At 40.4% G+C, this 17,863-nt stretch overlaps 1 pseudogene; it reads right to left on the reverse strand.

Moving 5' to 3' along the window:
- Nucleotides 1–7,080: 7,080 nt before the first annotated feature.
- On the reverse strand, nucleotides 7,081–13,921 carry LOC101613689 (annotated as a pseudogene).
- Nucleotides 13,922–17,863: the final 3,942 nt, after the last annotated feature.

Genomic DNA, 17,863 nt, shown 5'->3' on the forward strand with positions numbered 1-17,863 from the left:
CAAAGAATCAACTCTTTGTTTCATTACTTTTTTGGATTTATTTTGTTTCTATTTCATTAATTTCTGCCCTAATCTTTATTATTTCTTCCCGTCTACTGATTTTTGGTTTGCCCTGTTCTTCTTTTTCCAAGGCTTTAAGGTGAAGCATTAGGTCATTTACTTGTGATCTTTCTAATTTCTTAATATAGGCACTTAAAGCTATAAATTTACCTCTTAGAACTGCCTTCATTGTGTCCCAAAGATTTTGGTATGTTGTGTTCTCATTATTATCATTTGATTCTATAAATTTTTGGATTTCCTTCTTGATTTCTTCGTTGACCCATTCATCATTTAGAAGTGTATTGTTTAGTTTCCATGATTTTGTGTGTGCTCTATAGCCTTTCTTGCTATTGATGTGTAGTTTAATTCCATTGTGGTCAGATAGAATGCAAGAAATTATTTCAATTTTCCTGAATTTGTTAAGATTTGCTTTGTGTCCTAATATATGATGTATTTTAGAGAATGTTCCATGGGCTCGCTGAAAAGAATGCATATACTGCAGCCTTTGGATTAAATGTCCTGTATATATCTGTTAGGTCCACTCCTTCTATGACCTCATTTAGTCCAGATGCCTCTCTGTTTATTTTTCCTGGGATGACCTGTTAATTGATGAGAGTGGGGTGTTAAAGTCACCCATCACCACTGTGTTTGGTATTATTTGCGACCTTAATTCTAATAGTGTTTGTTTGATGAATTTGGGAGCCCCCATGTTAGGTGCATATATGTTTAGGATTGTAATGTCCTCCTGTTGGAGTGCACCCTTAATCAATATAAAGTGTCTCTCCTTTTCTTTCTTGACTAATGTTGGACTGAAGTCTACCTTGTCAGATGGTAGGATAGCAACCCCTGCTTGTTTTCTAGGCACATTTGCTTGAAACACCATTTTCCAACCTTTCACCCTAAGATAATGTGTTCTTTGTAGAAAGGTGAGTTTCTTGGAGACAACAAATTGTAGGATCCTGCTTTTTAACCCAGTCTGCAAACCTATGTCTTTTGGTTGGGGCATTGAGGCTGTTGATATTAAGAGATAATATTGAAAGGTGGGTATTTATGTTTGCCATTTTTATTGTGGTTCCGGTTCTACCTTTGCTCTCTTGTGTTAACTAGTATTTGAATATTGCTTGTTTTTTCTAGGTTCCTTATATGTGTGCTTTTCCTTTTCTTCAGCATGGAGGATTCTTTCAAGTATTTTCTGTAGAGCTAGTTTTGTCTTCAAATACTCCTTTAACCTGCTTTTGTCATGGAATGTCTTTACTTCTCCATCTATTTGAATGGACAGGTTTGCAGGATAAAGTAACCTTAGTTGACAGTTGTTATCTTTCAGAACTGGGAATACATCACTCCAAGCCCTTCTGGCTTTTAAAGTTTGTGTTGAATATCCTGCTGTAATCCTGATGGGCTTGCTTTTGGAGGTAACTTGATTTTTCTCTCTAACTGCTTTCAATATTTTTTCTTTGGTTTGTGTGTTTGGAAGTTTGATTATAATATGGCGAGGAGAGGTTCTTTCTGGGTTTTGTCTGGCTGGGGTTCTAAAGGCTTCCTGTATCTGCATTGCCACCTCTTTCCCTATTTGGGGGTAGTTTTCTTCTATGATTTTGTTGAAGATGCCTACTATGCCTTTGGAGTGGAATTCTCCTTCTACTATGCCCTGAATTCTTACATTTGATCTTTTCATACTTTCCCGAATGAAATTCCCATTCATACTTTTCTATTAGTTTGTCTTTCTCTTTGTTGGACTGTATTAGATCTTCCACCTGGTCTTCTAGCTTAGATATTCTGTTCTCTCCTTCATCCATTCTACTGGTGAGATTTTCTATAGTGTTTTTTATTTCATTAACTGTGTTCTTCACTGCTAGTAATTGTGACTAGTTTTTCTTTATTATATCTATTTCCTTATTTATGTGTTATATTGCCCTCTTTATTTCATTAAATTGGTGTCCCGCATCTCTTTGATTCATTTGATTTCCTTTTTGACTCCTTTGTTTTGTTCTTTGGCTTCTTTGAACATATTTACAACCATTCTTTTAAAATCTTTCTCAGGCATTTCCTCTAACTCGTTCTTACCGAAGGTCATTTCTGATGCATTAATACTTTTAGGTGGATTTATATTGTCTTGCTTTTTAGTATTTCTTGTCTTATAATGTATATATTTTTGCATCTTGGATTAAGTTAATGCTTGGATTTTCTAGCTAGCTGCTTATTCTTAGCTGTATCAATTGATCTGATATTATATATCTTCAGGGTAGGAGCTTAAGGTGTTAGGTGTGGCTCTTAACACTCTCAGTGTATGTACAAAGATGTTCCTAGGGGTTGAGTTTCCCTGGTAGGGGAGTATTCAAGTAGGCTGAGTGTAATAAAATACAGGTAGATTCTAAAATTTAACTGAAGACTGTACACATTCAATCAAAAACAGCCCCAAGTATTTATGCAAGAGTAGTTATTATAACAACTCTATCAACCAAGAGGTTAAGATTTATGTTCCATTGAGGGATCCAAGTCAGCTTGTTACCAAGTGAGACCCTTCCCTGGTGCAATACCAGTTACCTTTTTGGATGAATTTGGTCTCAGTCAAGTTGCTGGCTGGGCCGTTGGGCCGCTGTTTTAATTTCTGGACCTGGGCTCTGGCTTTTCCTGTGGGGCAAACTGAGCCTGGCCACTCTGGCCCTGCAGATTGGCACCCCCGCTGCTGGAACCGCTACTGCTACTGCTGAAGCTGCCGCTGCTGAATCCATTGCTGCTGCTGCTAAAGCTGCCATTGCTGGATCTGCTGCCGCTGCTGCTGCTGCTGTAGCTGCCATTGCCGGATCCCCTGCTGCTGCCTCTGAAGCTGCTGTTGTAACTGCTGCTGCTGCTGCTGAAGCTGCTTGCTGGATCCTCTGTTGCTGGGGCCACTGTTGCCAGTGCTGGAGCCTCTGATGTTGCTGCCAGACTCTGCTCCTGCTTGGGTGCTGCTGTTGGCTCAAGTTTGCATGTCCGGGTCCCTGGACTGCTGCTCTTTTCACTGGAGCTGGGCACAGGTGGTGGGGAAGGGGAGGGAGCCAATGCTGCTCTAGTTCTCTTGCTGTTCCACGTGTTCTTGTACCTTGTGATCTGCTCCTCTGTTGTTCACTGCCGCTCTCCCTTCACATTCCTAGAGTTTGTGGAGAGCTCCAGTGTGAGTGGAAGCTCCCCTCACCTGGCTTTTTCCTACGGCTCAAGCTGATCCTAGCGGCTTTCTGGTGCACCACCGTTGCTGCGGTTGGCGGATCTGCCAGGGCCAATTTTGCCGGCCTGTGCGGGCTGTGGATGCTCTGGATCTCTTCTACTTCTTTGCTGCTGTTCCAATTTCCTAAACACCTCGCTTTTTAGTAAAAGTGTGTATTTTGCTGAGTTTTTTTTGGTCTTTTCCCCCCCTAGGCTGCTTTGGCGTGGTGCCTACGCCGCCATCTTAACTAGAAGTCCTTTGTCTTTTTTGATTACTTTTGGTTTGAAGACTTTTTAATCTGATATTAATATAGCTACACCTGTTTGTTTCTTTTTTCTGTTTGCTTTGAATATTATTTCCCACCTTTACACCCCAAGGAGGTGTCTGCCTTTAGTGGTGAGGTGGGTTTCTTGAAGACAGCAGGTTGAGGGGTCTAATTTTCTGATCCACGGTGTTAGACTACGTCTCTTGATGGTGAATTAAGGCCAGTAATATCCAGGGTGATAACTGTTTGGTTTGGATTAATCCCTGCTGTATTGTGGTGGTTTATGTGGTTTTCTTGGACTTTGTATTTTTTTATGACCTCTCTGAGTTGGGTTATCATAATCTGCTTATTGTAGGCACTTGTGTTTGGTTATTTGTGTGTTTTGTATGGAGAATTCTGTGAGGTGCTCTCTGTTAGTTTGGCTTTGTGTTTATATAGTCATAAAGCTGATTTTTTACCATGGAAAATTTTACTTTCACCATCTATTAGGAGTGATACTTTTGCTGGGTAGAGTAGTTTGGGTTGGAAGCCATAAGTTCTTAGACTTTACAGTGTTCCACTGCAGGCCCTTGTGGCTCGTAGTGTTTCCATTAAGAAGTCTGAAGTAATTCTGATAGTGTTACCTTTATATGTAATGTGTTGTTTCTCCCTAGCTGCTTTTAGGACTTTCTCTTTTTGATCAGTATTTAGAGTCTTAATGATAATATGTCTTGCCGAATTTTTCCTTTGGTACAGTCTGTTTGGAGTTCTGTTAATTTCATGTAACTTGATGGGACTTTCTTTTAGGAGGGTGGGAAAGTTTTCTTTGATAGTTTTGTTGAATAAGTTCTCCATTCCTTTCTCTGAATTTCTTCCTCTTCTGGTGTTCCCATGATCTGAATGTTGGCATGTTTAAGGGTATCCCACATTTCCCTCACAGACATTTTTGAACTTATTGAAACTTTTAAACTCACAAACTGTTTCTTCTGTTTTGTCTTCCAGTTCTGGGTTTCTATCCTCCACATGGCTGACTCTGTTCTTGAGAGCTTCCATAGAGTTTTGTCCTTGTTCAATTTGGTTTGTACTTTCTATTGATTTTTTTTTTTTTTGTATAGTTTCCACCCCTCTGTTGAGTTCCCTTTTCATGTCATTTTCTGATTTTATTAACTCTTCTTGAATTAATCCTTGCATTTATTTATGTCTTCATTGAGTTTAGCCAGCTGATTATTGATATCCTTTTTTCCTCCCCCCCCCCCCCTTTGGCTCATTTAACTGTCTTAGGAACACTTCCTGGTTCTTTTCTATTAGGTCTAATCTATCAAGGAAAGCACTCACACAATTATTAGACCTTTGCAGATTTTCTACAAGTTCTGCTAATTGCTTGGCCAGGGTTACATAGCTTTGTATCTTCATTTTGGGATTATGATCCTATTGTCTTTTCTATGGTTTTGATTAGAGACATCCATTGTGGGAATGGGAAACCTTGTTGAATTTGCCTGCATTTGATTTTTCATGTTATTCCTCTCACTGTGGTATGCCCCTCACAATGTAGGAATCTTATTTAATTCAGGAGGAAGCTGTAGTTTACCCTTGAATTGAATTGTCTTCAGTGATTATTCCCTTATATTTTTGCTTTGATTAGGTTTCTGAAGGCAATGGGGTGTGCCTGCTCAGAGGGAAGGAGCGCTTGAGGCTCTGGTGGGGGCCAATGGACCTGATGAAGGGGTTTGTTGGTTGATGATTCTGTGTGGTCAGGGGGCCTGAGGGGACATGGGGTAGGGGGAATGAGACAAAGCAGAGTGGTGTTGCAGTGGAGGGGGGAAGGATGGGATTGCGTGGTGATTCTGTGATGCTAAGGGGTGAGGGGATGGGACTGTGGGGTCTGTTAGGACTCTGTAGCAGGTGGTGGGTGGGACTGTGGTGTCCTGTGACATGACATAGTGGGAATATGGGACTTCTGTGGGTCAGGTGACCTATGGGGGTGTTGGATGGCAGCCCCACTTGCAGGAAGTGGTAGAGTGGGATGAGCAATAGCCTGTTGACCTGGATCTGAGTAGCCTGTGGGCTGTGCAGGAGGATCTGGAATATGCCCAGCGGAGTGGTGAGTGGGATAGCAGTTGTGTGTGGAAGTCCCCAGTGGTGGGAAAACCAAGGGAGGAGGGAATGCTAGCCTGCTGACCTGGGTCCAAGTAGACTGAAGGAAGTGCAGGAGGACCTGGTTCATGCTCAGTGGGCATCGGATAGGATGCTGTCATGCATAGAAGTCCCCAGTGGCTAGATAACCACGGGAATGGGAATACTAGCCTGCTGACCTGGGTATGCTTAGCCTGAAGGTAGTGCAAGAGAACCTGGTCCATGCATGGAGGGGTGGCAGGTGGGATGCAGTTATGCATGGAGGTCCCCAGTGGTGGGAAAACTGAGGGATGGGGATCACTAGCCCACTTACCTGGATCCACTTAATCTGCTGGTAGTACAGGAGGAACCACTGGCTGCAACTGCACCAGGAATGGCTGCTTGAGGGAGTTGGTGGACTACCTGAGAGCATGGGAATCAGCAGATTCCTTACTTTTCTCCTTTGTGACTTCTCACTGGTAGTCTACTATGATCTGCAAACCCCTAAAACCCCAAAAGAACCCCATAGATTTTTCCTGAGATGTGAGGTGTGGTTAGATGGACACCATCGTGACTGGAAGTCCTAATGAGCCCAATCTTGTGCAGATCCGGTAATCACAGCTGCTGATGGTTCAAGAGTGCAACAGCTATATCATGCCTGGAAGACAACATTCTACCACAGTCTGGGACATAAGAGAATGGTCTTGGGCTGTCATAAAACTTTGAAGAAAATTCTTGTTGAGCTACAGTCTTCTTGATTGTTTTACTAATGATTTGGTTCATACAAATAATGACTGTTTAGTGAATTCATCACTGTCCTTAGTGGTCAATGTGCTCAGAGGAAACTCAAGGATTTTGCAGCTGTTGGGTGACTTTTCCTTGGAGATATAAAAAAAAAATTCTATTTGCCCCCAATAGAGTACCAATATTAGACCAAATAAATAATTCCACTCAAGTCTACCTTGGTGAACCTGTAAATTTACTGAGACTACTTACAGAAGCATGGATGAGTCAAAGGTACCTACATCACTGAGAAACCCACACCAGCATGCGTAATAAATAACTCAGGGAAATTACATTCCTGGGGCTGCCTACCTAACTTGCCAGCACTTGAAAGATCTCTTTTCCCCAGCTAGTGTTATTACTCATATAAACCTGGGGGGGAGCTTTTGTATAGTTCAGGAACTTTTCCATGTAAGTTGTATTTATTTCCTGGGTTTTACAATCTTCCTCTTGTTTCCAAGGGGCAATTTTTTTTTTATCCAGATGAAAGAGTGATGATTAGGAAAGATGTTAGTTTGCTGCTTTGATTTTCTTTTTCTTTTCCTTTTTTTCTTGTTTGTTTTCTGGGTACCAAGTTTCTTTATTTGAAGGAATGGCACAAATTGAAAACTTAAGCAGTTGTTTTGGTGCAACTTTTAGAAAAGGTAAAGGTAGCTCCAACATGCATGTACTGCCTTGGTAACCAGGGAAGTTACTCCACGGCTTTGGAGAAGTTAATTTAGCTCTCATCATTGTCTTCCTTGCCAAAGAGATATTCCACCATGCCATATTCAGGGGCTCCCGTCTTGTGCAAGTTGGTTACATGATCACCTAGTTCTTTGATGGATTTTACCTGCAGGTAATGAGTTTCAAAGAAGTCACATAAGTGAGGGTCATTTTTGTCTGTGGCTAGTTTGTGCAGTTTCAGTAGTGATTGATTCACACATTTGTTTTCCAAGTGTAATACACACTCCATTGCTTTCAGCCAGCTTTCTCATCATAATGGTCTTATTTCTTGATATCCTGCAGGAACATTTAACCCCCTTGCTGGTTCTGTCACTTCATCAGTTTCTCAGCATGCTCCTTCTCATGAGACTGGTGAAGAAAGTGTAAGGTTTGGGAATGACCAAGACCACATAGATCACTCTGAGGCAAAGGTGAAAGCTTTTATTTGGGAAAAGTACAAGCTTCCATGGCTGACTCATAAGAAAGGAGCACAGCCCACATGAGTTTTCAGGTAGTGGGAGTTATAGGGCTTGTTCAGTTGGGGGAAGGTGAAGAAGGGAACTAAAAACTTGTTTGTAAAGTTAAATAGAAACTTTACTTTAGGGGATCATTTCATTAACCTTTTAAAATAGCTAGGGTGTGATATCAGAACAGTAACTAGGTGACTCATGAGATAAGGAGGCAGGAAACCATGACCTGGGCATTATTAGGCAAGGAGGAGATAATGACCAATGACCAGGTGGTTTCTTGAAGAATATGGACAGTCCACTTCCCCATGCCTCTGTCACCATTCTGCTGACCATGGTGACTCCATCTTGGGAACCTGTCTCAACCTAACATTATAGCTTTTTGTTAATGATAAGGGATGGTGGTCTCTCTTCTGTAATGTATTCATGCTGACTGAGGGGGAGGAGAGAGCGGGCATGATGATTTCTTATTGGAGAGGCTGGATAATGCCTTCAAGGCAGGCAATGAGGAAGAGGTTCCATGGTGGCTAGAGGGTGGTAGGAGACAGAGGAGGGATAGGTCAGTAAAAGTTGGTTGAACAAGTGCTGTGTGAGATTTTGTACCTGGTTTTGGGGATGTATTTTTAAATACTGAGGGCTATCACGAGTGAAATAAATATCCCCATTAATGGCCCAAGTAATGGTAGTAGTTAAGGCCAAACAATTCTAAAGATATCTCATGGGCCTGAGGACCATGGGGCATCATGATAGACTCTGCTGGCCAGAGTTTTGAGCTTTTTTTTTTTCCCCAAATCTTTACCTAATTGGTTTATATAATAACAACATTCCTTGTTTAGGAAGAGACAGGTTTCTGCCTTCTCAGCTGTGATGAGGTTGAGGGCTTGACAGTACTGAAGGACTACTGATGCCAGTGAGGTAAGCTGCTGCTGTAGCAGGTAAAAGGCCATAGCAGAGTCTTTAATGGCTGTACTCAGGTCTGTGCAAACTGTTGATAAGATTTAGGCTGTGTCCCAGCCCACCTGTAGCCAGTCCTGTCGTTGTTATAGAGGAGACAAGACTTGTTTTTATTAGTACAGATAAATGGATTGTGACAAGTTCAGCCTCTTTAGGATGTACTTTCCTTAGATAAAGGGCCAGTCTCTATTATTTGGTCATCTGAAATAATAGCATGTTTCATTATCAGGGACCCCTGTGGGGTGGTAGAAGAGCTTCCATCTATACACCAAGTGTGGTTACGGTCATGGAGGGGAGACAGTGAAATCCTGGGGTTGGGGTAGGTAAGCTCTTCTAAAGTTTCTAGACAGAATTGTGTAAGTTGTTTAGGTAGAGGTAGAAGGGTAGCTGAGTTAGGTGGGACCAGGAGTCTGAAGTAATGTTTGGGTTGTCTAGTAAGGTAACATTAAGAAGTTGAAGTTTGGATGGGGTTAGGTTTAAGAATCCTCCATTTAAACCTGGGGTTTTCATCAGCAGTTTAGGCCTTGAAGGGCAATCCAGGGGACCCAGGTAGATGAAATTGGACTATCACAGAAACATCTGAGTGTGGGCTATAAGAGAGGTTACAAGGTTAAGATTGTAGTTAAATGCACAAATCAAAATTAACAGAATTACTGAATGGTGTGTTTTATATCTGTTTTTGTTATAGTGAGCACATCTATCTCAAGTTACAGTCTGGGCTGTGATGATTAAATCTTTTAAAATATTCCTTAATTTTGGCTGTATTTTTCTATTGAATGTTAAGACCAGGTAGGTGGCCAAAGATTAATTTTATATTGTAATTTTGAAGGTCATTTGCTATTTTTTTTTCAAAATTTATTTTTATTTTATTTATTTATTAGATAGAGAGAGAGAGAGAAAAGGAATGGATACATCAGGGTGTCTAGGCACTGCAAATGAACTCCAGATGCATGTGCCACCTTGTTCATCTGGTTTACATGGGACCTGGAGAATCAAACTTGGATCCTTAGGCTTCACAGGCAAGTGCCTTAACCACTAAGCCATCTCTCCCGCCTATCAGCTGTAGCTCTTTACAGGAGACTTTTAGGGACCTGGGAGGAGCCCTATGGCTCTCTCAGCATTTGTGCCATCTGCTGGAATGAGTCAGGGCCGAGTTGACCATGTGACTTCCCTTCCCTTGGAAGTATTAAGGAGTTTTTTTTTTTTTTCTTCTCTTCTGACTCTATATCTGCAGACAGGATAGTGATTAGAATCCATTTTTGGGTTCTGCATGTCTTGTCTGATCAAGAAGATAGGTAACTTACCAAGAGCTTTAGGATCCTCAGGAAAAAGAAGTGTCCTGTTGTTTCTTGAGCACTTCTGACCTGGAGGCACTGGGCCCAAAATGTTGGGTGCCCTTTTAGCCCCAAAGTCCACATTGGTTCTGGCCACTAAATCTGGTTGTTAAGCACCCAGGAGAAAAATGGGAATATTGAGTATATCTGTATCTTTTGTCTTTAACAAAACAGATCTAGTTAAAACTTAGTATTAAAAAACCTAGACTGGAGAGAATGCTTAGTGGTTAAGGTGCTTGCCTGCAAAGGCAATGGATGTTGGTTCAATTCCACAGGATCCACATAAGCCAGATACACAAGGTGGCACATGCATCTGGAGTTTGTTTGCAGTGGCTGGAAACCCTAGTGTGCCCGTTCACATGCTCTCTCTCTCTGTCTCCCTCACTCCTTCCCTCTATCAAATATAGAAATAAAAATAAAAATTAAAAAACAAAACTTAACATTTTGTTGTAACATTTAACTTATGTTGTCTGATGACATGGCAAACCATATAAGAGAGATAGCATATATATGTTTACATTTGTAAGTGCAGACAAAACATGTTAACAATCCTAGAGTCAATTTTTATTAACATGTAAATTTTGACCTTTAAATTGAGTCTGTCAATCTAAAATCAGAGTTGAATTTTGGAATTTTCTTTGTGCTTAAAAACCTCTGGCTATTGTTGTAGCAGACATAAACAAGAACTTTTGGTTTTAAAGTTGAAAACCTAGGAGTCTGTCTTTAGTAACTTAGAATCACGTTTAAATATATTTATGTACCTGTATACATTTTAGTAGCTTTAATCTTTTTGTCTAAACTGCATTAGACATTAACTTAATCCTGATAGAAAAGTATATAACAATCATTGTGATACACCTTGTTTAAGGGTACTTTGATTAACATAAAGTAATTTTATGTCTCATTATTTTTGTTACCATGACTATTAAATGAAGCTTTGATCAGATATCTAATTGTTTGTTTAAATTACATTGTTTGTAAATAACAGGTTTTATCATTACAGCTAATTTTGGCCCAAGAATTGTGAATGGAGCTCCTCAAAATTTGAGAAAGCATACAGTTTATGTAGTTATCAGAATTTGGGAGACTACCTTATCTGCCTAAGAACAAAAGTTACATGAATGAAGTTAGATTATATCTTTTATAAAACTTGAGTTGTAAACACAATGACTTTTTAATAAAATTAGTTTTATCAAAGAAAAATCACTAATACATAAATATTAATCTTATTAAGACTCAGTTTTTTGTAGTTGAAACTTTAACATAGAAGAATTATTAAATTAATTAAGCATTTGAAGGCAATTTTTTATAACTGTCATCATGAGCAAAACAATATCACTGAGTCAAATTTTAGACTTTATAAGTCATTGATTTGAGACTTTTTTTTATCATATGAAACACATTTTAAAAGCATGGATTTGTAAATGCGGGTAAAACTTGATAACTTTCCCTGGAGATAACACACCTGGAAATTGAGAGAGGATCAAGAGACAAATCTGAACTACATTAATGATAAAATAAGTTATCTGTTTACAATGAACTTACACAAGAGAGAAATGGAGACAGAATCATAATTATATGTTGTTTGTCATTTTCCCTTTCCTTGTCCAGAAACAATAGGCCAATTTGCTTAAGGACAATGTATACATGACACATGGTTTTAAATGTTCTTGGGGTCTGAGTTAGGGGGGGCAACTCATTTCTCAGAATCCAGCTTACCATGAACTTAAATAGCATATAACAATTAATATAATTTACATGACAGTGAAGTAGAAATAATCATTAATGAGTATTTCTAAACACTGAGTAAACCTACCAGTCCCTAGGTACCTGGCTTTTAGCCTTTACTTTGCATACTGTAGGATCCAACTTGCTTTTTGAGCCTGTGTGTCTGGCTGTGGCTGGCATGTGGTCTCTATCAACATCCTGTTGTTGTTTGCCATCTAGCATGGGTTACAGCCTTGTTGTGTTTGTGCTTGTTGTGTTTGTGCATCCCTCCACAGCATATCCCCATATGCAGAGACTCATCAGTGTGACTGTACATGTTTGAATATGTGTCTCAAAGCAGACGCAAACCAATACAGACAGAATGTTTATTTTCTACAAAATAGCACTGTTCACTAGTATCTGAAATTTGGGTTTCTGGTCAATCTCACATTCAGGCACAATCATTTAGAGTTTAAACTAGTTCTTTTTTTGCTTATTTTTTTAAATTATTTTTGGTTGCTTTATCTAAATGGGGTCTGTCTTATCTTGGCTAGAAGAATCTGGTTAGTAGGGCAAGCAGAGCAGAGAGGACAGGCATGTAGAGTGAAAGGTTTTGAATATGGGAAATCTCAAACCATTTGTCAGTGATGTGGTGAGCTTATTTAAATCAATAAGAGTTTGGAACTTACTCTGTTGTCTAATTTATATTAAGGCCAGGCTGTGTTGTAATAAAGGATTATATGATGAGGTTTGATATCATCTTGGAGACTTAATTTCTTAAAGTTTTGAAGTAAACAATTGGGGGTTGTAGGGACAGTTTTGGAAATCTTATTTCCCATCTCAGATGAGAGGGAGAAAAAAAAGGATGTAGGATGAGACTCTTGTAAGGAAGAGAGAAAGAGAAAAGTAAGGTATGTTCCGGAAGGAGTAATTATTACTTGTGAAGAATGAGATCTCAGGAGGAAAGATAGAGAGAGAGAGAGAGAGAGAGAGAGAGAGAGATTGGCAGCAGGGTCGGGGGCACAGACCAGAGTGGCTAGGGAGATTAAACTTTAAGCTTGCAGGAGCATGTAAATAACAATGGCTCAGTGGCTGAGAAAACCCAGCAGAGAGGAGGACAGGAAAAAAAAGGGAAAGAAGGGAGGATCATGTTGGTCCCTCTTTTTGCATGATCAATCAATTTTGATCTGGTGGGAGAAGGGGCATGGAGCTGCCCTCTCCTCTCTGAGCAGAGGTTGTTTGGAGGGAAAAGGGGGAGGGAGAGTGTCCCTAGGCCAGCAAACCAAGCCAAAAGGTACCCCTCAGGGTTTGGTGGGCCTGACAGAGGAGTCCTGCAGTGTTTACAGTACATCTTTCTTAAGTTTTGGGGAGCCCAGAAATGGGTGAGAGGTGTGGAACTGGTAGACTTTATAGGAGAGCAAGGGAGGGATATAACTCTGAGAGAATGAGAGCAGGCCAACCTCTGTCATGAGAGACACTCCCCAAGGGGGAAAGTATGAGAGAAGATTTAGAGGAGAGAAGGGGGAAGAGGAGGGTACTTCTGAGAGCAAGCCAATTTATAGAAGATACTTACTGAAGGTAGAGAATGAGGGAAGTAGGAGTGAAGCTGGAGTGAATCATGGTGGGTGGGAGAACCTGCACCTGGAAGGTGGTCTGAGGCCATTAGAGAGTCAGTGGCAGCTCGGTAGTCTGGTCGGAAGAAGAGGGCTGGAAAGGAGGTCTGGCTGCCGAAGGGAGCAATTGGGAGCCTCCTATCTGAGTCACGGCACCAGACGTAAGATTTTTGGAGTGACCAAGATCACGCTAGCCACTCTGAGGCAAAGAAGAAAGCCTTTATTTGGGAAAAGCAAGCTTCCAAGGTTGACTCACAAGAGAGGAGCACTGCCAACCTGAGTTTTGAGGTAAGGGGCTTTATAGGTCTTTTTCAGTTGGGAGAAGGTGATAAAGAGGAAAAAAACACCCTTGTTTGTTAAGTTGAATAGAAAAGTTCCTTTAGGGGAGAGCATTACATTAATCATTTAAAATAGCTAGGGAATGACACCAGACAGTGACCAGAAGACTTACAAGATAACAGGGCAGAAAACCATGACCTGGAGCACTGTAAAGCAAGGAGGGGATAATGACCAGGTGGTTTCTTAAAGAATGTGGACAGTCCACTTCCCCATGCCTCTGTCTTCATTCTGCTGACCATGGTGACTCCATCTTGGGAGCCTGTCTGACCTAACAGAAAGTATTTGGCAAAGTTCCTCAAAGCCACATCATTGCAGTCAAAGTAGTAAGACATGGACAGATAGACTTAGGAGGCATACAACTCCAGATTGATCGTGTGGTTGATGGTATTTGAGTCCTGGTGGTATTTATGGTGCACTTTCAAGGGGAACATGGTGGCCATGGCAGTGGCTGGACAAGAAGTGCGGGAGCTGCTGTGGGGGAGGCCCTCAGGTGATCCAAGAACAGTGCTGCTGGGGGTGGTGAAGGACTGTGAACAGCTAGCTGTGGTGTGGGTTCAAGCTCCAGGTTCCATTCAAGCACTGAAGCAGGAAACCACAATGACATCTCTTGGTTTTCTTTCTAGTATTCTTCTTTTCCATTTTTTTTCAGTCAGCAGAATAATTGATCCTACTCAAAGGCATTTCTAAATGCAGAATAGAGAGTTTCCATAAGACATGAGAAAATGTTAATGCAAATTATTTTTAATACCATTTTAGATAATAGTTCTTCAACGCATAAATTGCCTTTAAAACAAATTTAAGACTCAGCACTATCAGATACTGTTGTGCATTGTCTGTCAAGACCCACCTACTTGCTCTAACTTCCCCTTGCTTACCGACTCCCTCACAAAATTCAGCGTGAGGGAAAATTCAGGGTGACTTCTTCATTCTGGGAAGGAGGAATGAGAACAGGCAGTGCATTTCCACCTCTGGTTATATTGTAATCTTATTTTGATCAACCCAGGATTACTTCAACTAGTTTGAAAACATGGCCTTGGGGCAAAGTAGGGAGAAGAAAAATGATATTTTTGAGCCATTGATGCTAAATTCTGGAAACTTCTCTGCTATTGATTTTTTTGTATGTGAAATGAGATGATTTACATTATGAATCACTCTCCCTTGGAGTCTTCTATTCTTTTTGCTGAATGCAATTTGACTTACCATATATAGGTAAGAACTTAAATCTCTTTAAAATCAATTAACCCTTTTGTTGTACCTATGATAGTTCTATGTGGATGTAAAAATCAGTTATGGGGTTGGGTATGGGTTCACTTGGTAAAGTGTTTGCCTTGAATGCATAAAGCCTTGGGTCCAATCCCCTGTACCACATAAAACCAAGAATGGTTCCACACATCTGTAGTCTCAGCTCTCAGAAGGTAGAGGCAGGAGGATCAGAAGTTTAAGGCTCATCCTCAGGTATACAGTGAGGTCAAGTCTAGCATGGACTATATGAGACTGTCTCAATAAGCCTAAATAAATAAATAAACTGTTATGAATAATACAACAACAATACAATTTAGTTGCTCATAAATATATTTCCCATTAATCTATTCAGCAAATGCCAGGAATTTTAGGTGTTAGACAAGTCATTTGACTCCAGTGGTTACATTCTAAAGAGGAAAACAATAATGAAAGTTGGCAAAGAAATAAAAGATAGCCTTGTGTATTAGTTACCTTCCTTGTTACTATGACCACATAAGAGATGAGAAAACAGCTAACGGAAGGATTCACTTTGGCTGGAAGTTTGAGGGAATGTAGTCCAACATGGCAGGGAAGGCCAGGTGGTAGGCGCAGGAGGTGGCTGGTTCCACTGCGTCCATAGCCAGCAAGCAGAAATTAATGTTTCCATTGTCTGTGCTTCTCCCAGCATTCTGATCTTCCAAACTTTCATCAGAATGGCCAGTGTTGGTGTTTACTAGCTGTTTCTTTTTTTCCCTCACTCTGGGGTCCCAACCCATGGAATATTGACATCCATAATTATTGTTTCTTTCCATCTCAACTAACCTAATTTAGAAACTCCCTCACAGACATGCTCAGAGATTTTCTTTCTAGGTGATTCTAGATCTTCTCAAGTTGACAATCAATATTAACTACCCCAAGTCCATCTCTTGTCAACATGATACCAAAACATATCACTTTCAGACTGGAGAAGATTGCTTAGTGGTTAAGGCCTGCAAAGCCAAAGGACCTTGGTTCGATTCCCCGGAGCCTATGTAAGCCAGATGCACAAGGAGGCACATGCATCTGGAGTTCATTGCAGTGGCTGGAGGCCTTGAGGCACCCATTCTCTCTCTCTCTGTACCTCTTTCTCACTTTCAAATAAAATAAAATAAAAATAAAAATATCACTTTCAAGCCATAATTTTCCACCACTTGTTTTCATAGCCTTAAGTCCCTCATTACTCATTATGAGTAATGAAAAGTGTATTCAGTCCAACTTCAAAAATCTCCATAGTCTTTAGGAGTTCCAACACTGTTCAAAAGTTCAAGTGCAGGGGCATGTCCATTAATTAATTAATTCATTCATTCTATCTCTCTCTCTTAAATAAATTAATAATAAAATATTTTGTAAAGAAGTATAAGTGCAAAGTCTCTTCTGAAACTCTTCACTTTGAGCTATCATAACATCAAAGAAAAGTTTACCATATTTTTCATATATAAGGACACAAAGTAAAAATTCCCAATCCAAAATGGATGTCTGTACATAGCAAAGAAAGATTGAACCAAAGTAAGACTGACAAACATCAACTCCTAAAATTCTAATGCCTAGCCTCTGGGGCTCATGATGGAACCATTTGGATTCTAAAGAGCTTGTTCAGCTCCGTCCCACAGCCTGGAGCACACATGGTCTCTCCTTTCTCTTGGGCCAGCTCTACTTCAGGCCTGCAGGTTTCTGTGGCACATATCCTACTGTTCTGGCATCCAAACACCCTAGAGTCTCCACTGCAACTTAGGATTTACCTTCACAGCTTCACATAACAGCCTCTTGGGGCTTCTTTGCAGGAACTCCATCCCTGCCCCATATGGTTTGGCCTTAGTGGCTTCCTAAAACTATGGTACAAGATTCCATGATTCTCTCAATTGTGCACATTCCATGCCTGCAAAACCAGTACCATATGGACAACACTGTGAAGTTCTTTTGCCAACCTGGGAGGGAGTCTGACCCTCTGGGACCACAGTTACATTAGCTTCTATCTGCCTTCCAGGCTGATCCTAGGCAGTTAAGATCCCTTCATCCATAAGCTCAGTTTATGCTCTCTCCTCTCAAATCAATTTGCATTCTCACAAGATAAAGCCTTCAATGGCTGTGGCTTTGCCATTGGAGCACCTTTTTTCTTGTCCCAGTGCAGAGTGCCTGGTTTCTCTTTAACAGCACTCATCTCTATAACAATTACAGATGCTTTTGAGCATGCTTGTCTGCTACTTTAAATGGATTCACATTTTTTTCCTACCCAAATAAACATTTACATTTATTTCTACTCCCCTTACTGCTGTTTCTCACTGTACATTTGTATCATAGGAATGAGTAGTAACCATGACACCACCTGAATGCTATTGTATTGATATTTCCTCCAGCAAATAAATTAGTTCATTACTTTTGGATTTATATCATTGAAATTCCCTGGACAGGACAGCCATATTCTTTGTCTGAACAGACTACAAAAGCCATCTAGTCCAGTGTTCAGTATAGTCCTTATTACACTCTGAAGCTTCATGAGTTAGATAGATCTCCACTGTCTGTATTTCTCACAGAATTCTGGTTTTTCAAACTTTCATCAGAATGGCTAGTTTTGATCATTGTACAGCATTCTAATAGCTTTTCTAGCTCAACATTTAAAATTCTTCCACATTACTCAAAAGGCTATGAACCACATGGTCAGTTTTATTACAGAAAGTACATCTCAATATCAATTTTCTGTGTTAGTTACTTTTCTTGTTGCTGTGAAAAATGTCTGGTAAGAAATAAATGAAGGATGAAGGGTTTATTTCAGCTTACAGCTTGAAGGGTACACTCCAAACATGCTCACTGAAGAAGGATATTATGGCAAGAGAATTAATGCACTCAATCCAGAGCCAGGAGGCAGAGAGTAAGAAATGCTTGCTGTCTTCTTTTTATTCTGTCTGAGACTCACGTCCATGAAATGATTCATACACAGTTAGGGAGGAACTTCCCACCTCAATTAACCTAATCAAGAAACTTCCTCACAGACATGCCCAGAGATTTTCATAGGTGCTTCTAGATCCAGTCAAGTTTATTTTCTGTCAGAAGTAAAATTAGAGTTGTATGATGGAGAGTAAATGGGTTTGTATCTCTGGAAAACTTGAGATAGGATAGAAAGGACA

Source organism: Jaculus jaculus, chromosome 1 (genome assembly GCF_020740685.1).
Source record: "Jaculus jaculus isolate mJacJac1 chromosome 1, mJacJac1.mat.Y.cur, whole genome shotgun sequence".
Taxonomy (NCBI): Eukaryota; Metazoa; Chordata; class Mammalia; order Rodentia; family Dipodidae; genus Jaculus; species Jaculus jaculus.